The sequence below is a fragment of the Pipistrellus kuhlii genome, unplaced genomic scaffold (genome assembly GCF_014108245.1).
Source record: "Pipistrellus kuhlii isolate mPipKuh1 unplaced genomic scaffold, mPipKuh1.p scaffold_m20_p_6, whole genome shotgun sequence".
Taxonomy (NCBI): domain Eukaryota; kingdom Metazoa; phylum Chordata; class Mammalia; order Chiroptera; family Vespertilionidae; genus Pipistrellus; species Pipistrellus kuhlii.
The window spans coordinates 52,458,144-52,463,131 of NW_023425562.1; positions in this window are offsets into that span (position 1 = coordinate 52,458,144).

Genomic DNA, 4,988 nt, shown 5'->3' on the forward strand with positions numbered 1-4,988 from the left:
CCATGGCTCTGGCTTGATTTATGTTTGGCTGTTTTGGGAGTTGAGTGAGAGACCTTGGTTCACCTTGTCCCAGGAGCCCTGACTCCAGGGCAAACTAATAGAGTCGATCTTATGGGGGTCATATATCTGCCATCTATCTAAGACTTGTATTATAAAAATTATAAAGTAATTAATAACTGCTAGTATAATTATAGATGGCATCTATTGAATGCTTTATGTGTGCCAGGCCCTAGGCTAATTTTATTTGGTCGTCTTTACAAATCTCATGAGGTAGGTACTATGCCCACTTTACAGGTGGGAAGCTGACAAAAAGAGGTTAAGGGACTTGTGTAAGGGTCCTCGTATGAAATGGAAGAACTGGGATTCAATCTCAGGATGTCTAACTCTTAATTTGTGCTCATAACCATTTGTACATCTAGTAGGTGAGCTACTTGTTATAACATATGTTGGTATACAATATATATAAGACAATAAGTACCTTTTATACATTATGGCATTCATGCATGCATGTATCCATGCATTATAGTCCAGACACTTTGTTAGGCACAGAAGATTCGGTATTGAACAAGAATATTTTTTAAGCCGTAACTGGTTTGGCTCAGTGGTAGAGCTTTGGTCTGCAGACTGAAAGGTCCCGGGTTCAATTCCGGTCAGGGGCATGTACATTGGTTGCAGGCACATCCCCAGTAGGGGGCATGCAAGAGGCAGCTGGCCGATGCTTCTCTCTCATCAACGTTTCTAGCTTTCTATCTCTCTCCCTTCCTCTCTGTAAAAAATCAATAAAATTTATATTTTTTAAAAGAATATTTTTTAAAATATATTTGTATTAATTTCAGAGAGAACAAGAGAGGGAGAGAGATAGAAACATCAATGATGAGAGAAAATCATTGATTGCTGCCTCCTGCACACTACACACCGGGGATCAAGCCTGCAACCTGTGTGCCCTGACCCTGGAATCAAACCTTGACCTCCTGGCTCATAGGTCGATGCTCAACCACTGAGCCTCGCCGAGCAGGCTAACAAGAATATTTTTTATGGGTTTGCAGTATACAGGGAGAATAAAACATTTAAGAAATAAGGACACAGATAATTAGGGTAATTGCCATCACAAGAAGCTCTATGAGGGATGCAATGAGAATGGATACCAGGAAAGTTAATCTAATTCGGGGGTGGGATGGGACCGGCAAAATCTCCTCAAGGAGATGATTACGGTGAGTAGGATCAAAAGGAAAGGATTAGATGTGAGATGTGAGAATGTAATTTTAGGCAAAGGGATCAGTGTGTGCAAAGGTCGTTAGGGATGTGCTTACAAAGAATGTGACATGTTAAAGGAGGTGGAAGAAAGCCAATATATTCTTCCTACAGCAACAAATGGGTTAGTCCACAAATGTTTTCTGCCAAGGGCCAGACAATAAATACTTCACGCTTTGAGGTTGAATGATCCCTGTAGTAACTACTCAACCTTACTGTTGTCAGAAAAAGCAATCATAGACATTATGTAAACAACTGGCTATATTCCCATGAAACTTTATTTTATAAAAACAGGGCCTAATTTAGCCTAAAGAGTGGTTTGCTGACCCCTATGTTATAGCATACTGACAGAAGATGATGGCATGAGACACTCCTATGAGGCATGTATTAATCTCCCCATTTTATGGATGAGGAAATTGTGACTCCAAGACATGAAGTGACTTGCCCAGGGTCATGCAGCTGGTAGTTGGCAGATCTGTGATTCAAAAGCAGTCTTTTTTACTCCAAAGATCATGTCCCTCTCCTCTCTTAAAAAGCATTTATCTGGTTACAGATGTCTTATTTGAATATCAAAAAATCCATAAATATATGATGTAGATGATCCATGCCCTAAAAATCTCAACTTTCCAAAAACCCAATCTTTTAATATACATACCCCAACTCCTTTTTTGTAAATATAACATATTATTTTATTTAAAAATAAAAGTGGGATTATATCATTCACACTGTCTACAACTTCCATTTTTTCTACTTACCAATATAACATGAGCATTTTTCCATGTCAATATAAATACATATATATCTAGCTATTCATTTACAACAATGCATCATAGTTCATTGTAGGGTTTAACCAGTTTCCTATTGAATATTTGGGTAGTTTCCAATGCAACTTAGAATATCTTTGTAATTTACCAACTCTCCTAGGATGTCTTTCAAGTGATGGAATTATAGGACTTTCCATGCAGCATGTTTTTCAGGGGCCATGTGGGTCTCTTAGGTCATTTTCTTTCTTAAATATACGAATGGCATCCCTAGCTGGTGTCCCTCAGTTGGTTGGGTGTTTTCCAATGGATTCCTGGTGAGGGCACATGCCAGGATGTGGCTCGGTCCCCGGGAGGGGGCATGCAGGAAGCAGCTGATCGATGTTTACACACTCCCATGGATGTTTCTCTCTCCCTATCCTTTTCCCTCTCTCTCTCTAAAAAAAAAAAAAAAAAAATCAATAAACTGACCTAACTGGATTGGCTCCGTGGATATAGCATGGGCATGCAGACTGAATGGTCCCGGGTTCGATCCCAGTCAAGGGCTTCTCCCTCACCCCGGAGCCCTGGTCAGTGTACCTGCAGGAGGCAAACAATATTTCTCTCATATTGATGTTTCTTTGTCTTTCCCTCTTCTACTTTCTAAAAATCAATGGAAAAATATCAGGTGATGATTTAAAAAATAATAATAAATAATTAAAGATAAATAAAAATATATATTAAAATTTTTTTAAATCAACAAACTAGCCCTACCCGGTTGCTCAGTGGTCAGAGCGTTGGCCCTCAGACTGAGGAGTCGTGGGCTCGATTCCCGTCAAGGACACATACCTCGCTTACAGGTTTGATCCCTTGCCCTGGTCAGAGCCTTCTGGCAGCCAATCGATGTGTCCTTCTCACATTGGTTTCTTTTTCTCTCTCCCTCCCTTCCACTCTCTCTAAAAAAAATCATTACGGAAAATATCCTCGGGTGAGGATTAACAAAACTATTGTTTTTGTTTTTTTTATATGTTTTTATTGATTTTAGAGAGAGGAAAGGAGATAGAAAGAGAGAATCGTCAATTGGCTACCTCCTACTGAGGATTTAGTCTACAACCTAGGCTAAATCTAACAGGCGACCTCTTGGTGCACTGAATAATGCTCCAACTGAGTCACCCCGGCCAGGGCAATAAGCTATTTTAATAAAATAAAAATAAAAAAATACAAATGACAGCCCTGGCCAGGTTGCTCAGTTGATTAGAGGGTCGTTCTGATGAGCCAAGGTTGTGAATTCAATCCCCTAGTCAGAGCACATACAAAAATCAACCAATGAATGCATAGATAGGTGGAAGAACAAATCAATGTTTCTCTTTCTCCTCTCTCTCATGCAAATCAACCAATAAAACAAACAAATACACACACACACACACACACACACACACACACACACACACGATAGGCTTGAATAAAAAATATTTACTGGAACAATTCTTATTTTTAGAACAAAATTCTGATATCTTAGAAAATCTGTTTTTTAAAAAGTTTTTTTTATTGATTTCAAAGAAGAAGGGAAAAAGGGAGATAGAAACATCAATAATGAGAGAGAATCATTGATTGGCTGTCTCCTGCATGCCCCTACTGGGGATTAAGCCTGAAACCTGGGCATGTGCCCTTGACTGTAATCGAACCCGGGACCCTTCAGTCTGCAGGCCGATGCTCTATCCACTGAACCAAACTGGCCAGGACAGAAAGTCCTTTTTAATCACTTATAATATGAAATATATTATTCCATGACTATCTTCTTAAGTATCTACTCTTTGCCATGCACTGTCTAAGGCATTTGGGATACTGGTGAACAAGAGAGACGTGGTCCTTGCTTTCCTAGAATTTGTATTTTTAATCCCAATTATTTTATTTAGACTGTACTATCTTGATCTACCATAGAAAACATAAAATCTACTTCAGTATTGAGAACTGAATTTTTGCTGGCTATGAATTGAAGAGATGAATGCTTGGAAATTTCAAAAGTTTTTCTGATATTATATTCTCTCAGGCCTCAAATAGCTCCAACATACAACACCTTACTTCTTAAATAGGATATTTTGCTATTCCTTTTATATCTTGTTTAAGAGATAAAGCTTCCTAATTTCAAAACTTACTACAAAGTTACTACGAAATATTGTGGTACTAGCATAAGGATAAAAATATCAATGAAATAGAATCAAAAGTCCAGAAATAAACCTATATATCTATGATCTATTGAGATTTTTTTTAATCCCCCCTGGAGGATATTTTTTTCCACTGATTTTTAGAGAGAGTGAAAGCGGGGAAAGAGAAGGAGAGAAACATCAATGTGAGAGAGACACATTGATTGGTTGCCTCCCACACACACTCTGACCAGGCCAAGGGATGGAACCTGCAACCCAGGTATGTGCTGTTGACTGGGAATCGAACCTGTCTCCCTTCAGTGCCAGGCTGACACTCTAACCACTAAGCAACATCGCCAGGGCTATGGTTAACTATTCTTTGACAAGAGTGCAAAGATCATTCACAGAGAAAGAATAGTCTCTTCCACAAATGGTGCTGCTACAACTGGATATCCACATACAAAAGAATGAGGTTTGACTCTTACTTCACATCACAAAGAGCAATTCACAATGGATCAAGGTCCTAAATATAAGAGCTAAAACTATAAAACTCTTAGAAATATACAGGTTTGTTTGTCACAACCTTGACTTTGACAGTGGTTTTTTGTTTTGTTTTTTAATATATTTTATTGATTTTTTACAGAGAGGAGGAGAGAGGGACAGAGAGTTAGAAGCATTGATGGGAGAGAAACATTCAACAGCTGCCTCCTGCACACCTCCCACTGGGGATGTGCACGCAACCAAGGTACATGCCCTTGACCAGAATCGAACTTGGGACCCTTCAGTCTGCAGGACCACGCTCTATCCATTGAGTCAAACTGATCTCAGCAGCAGTGGTTTTTTAAAATATATA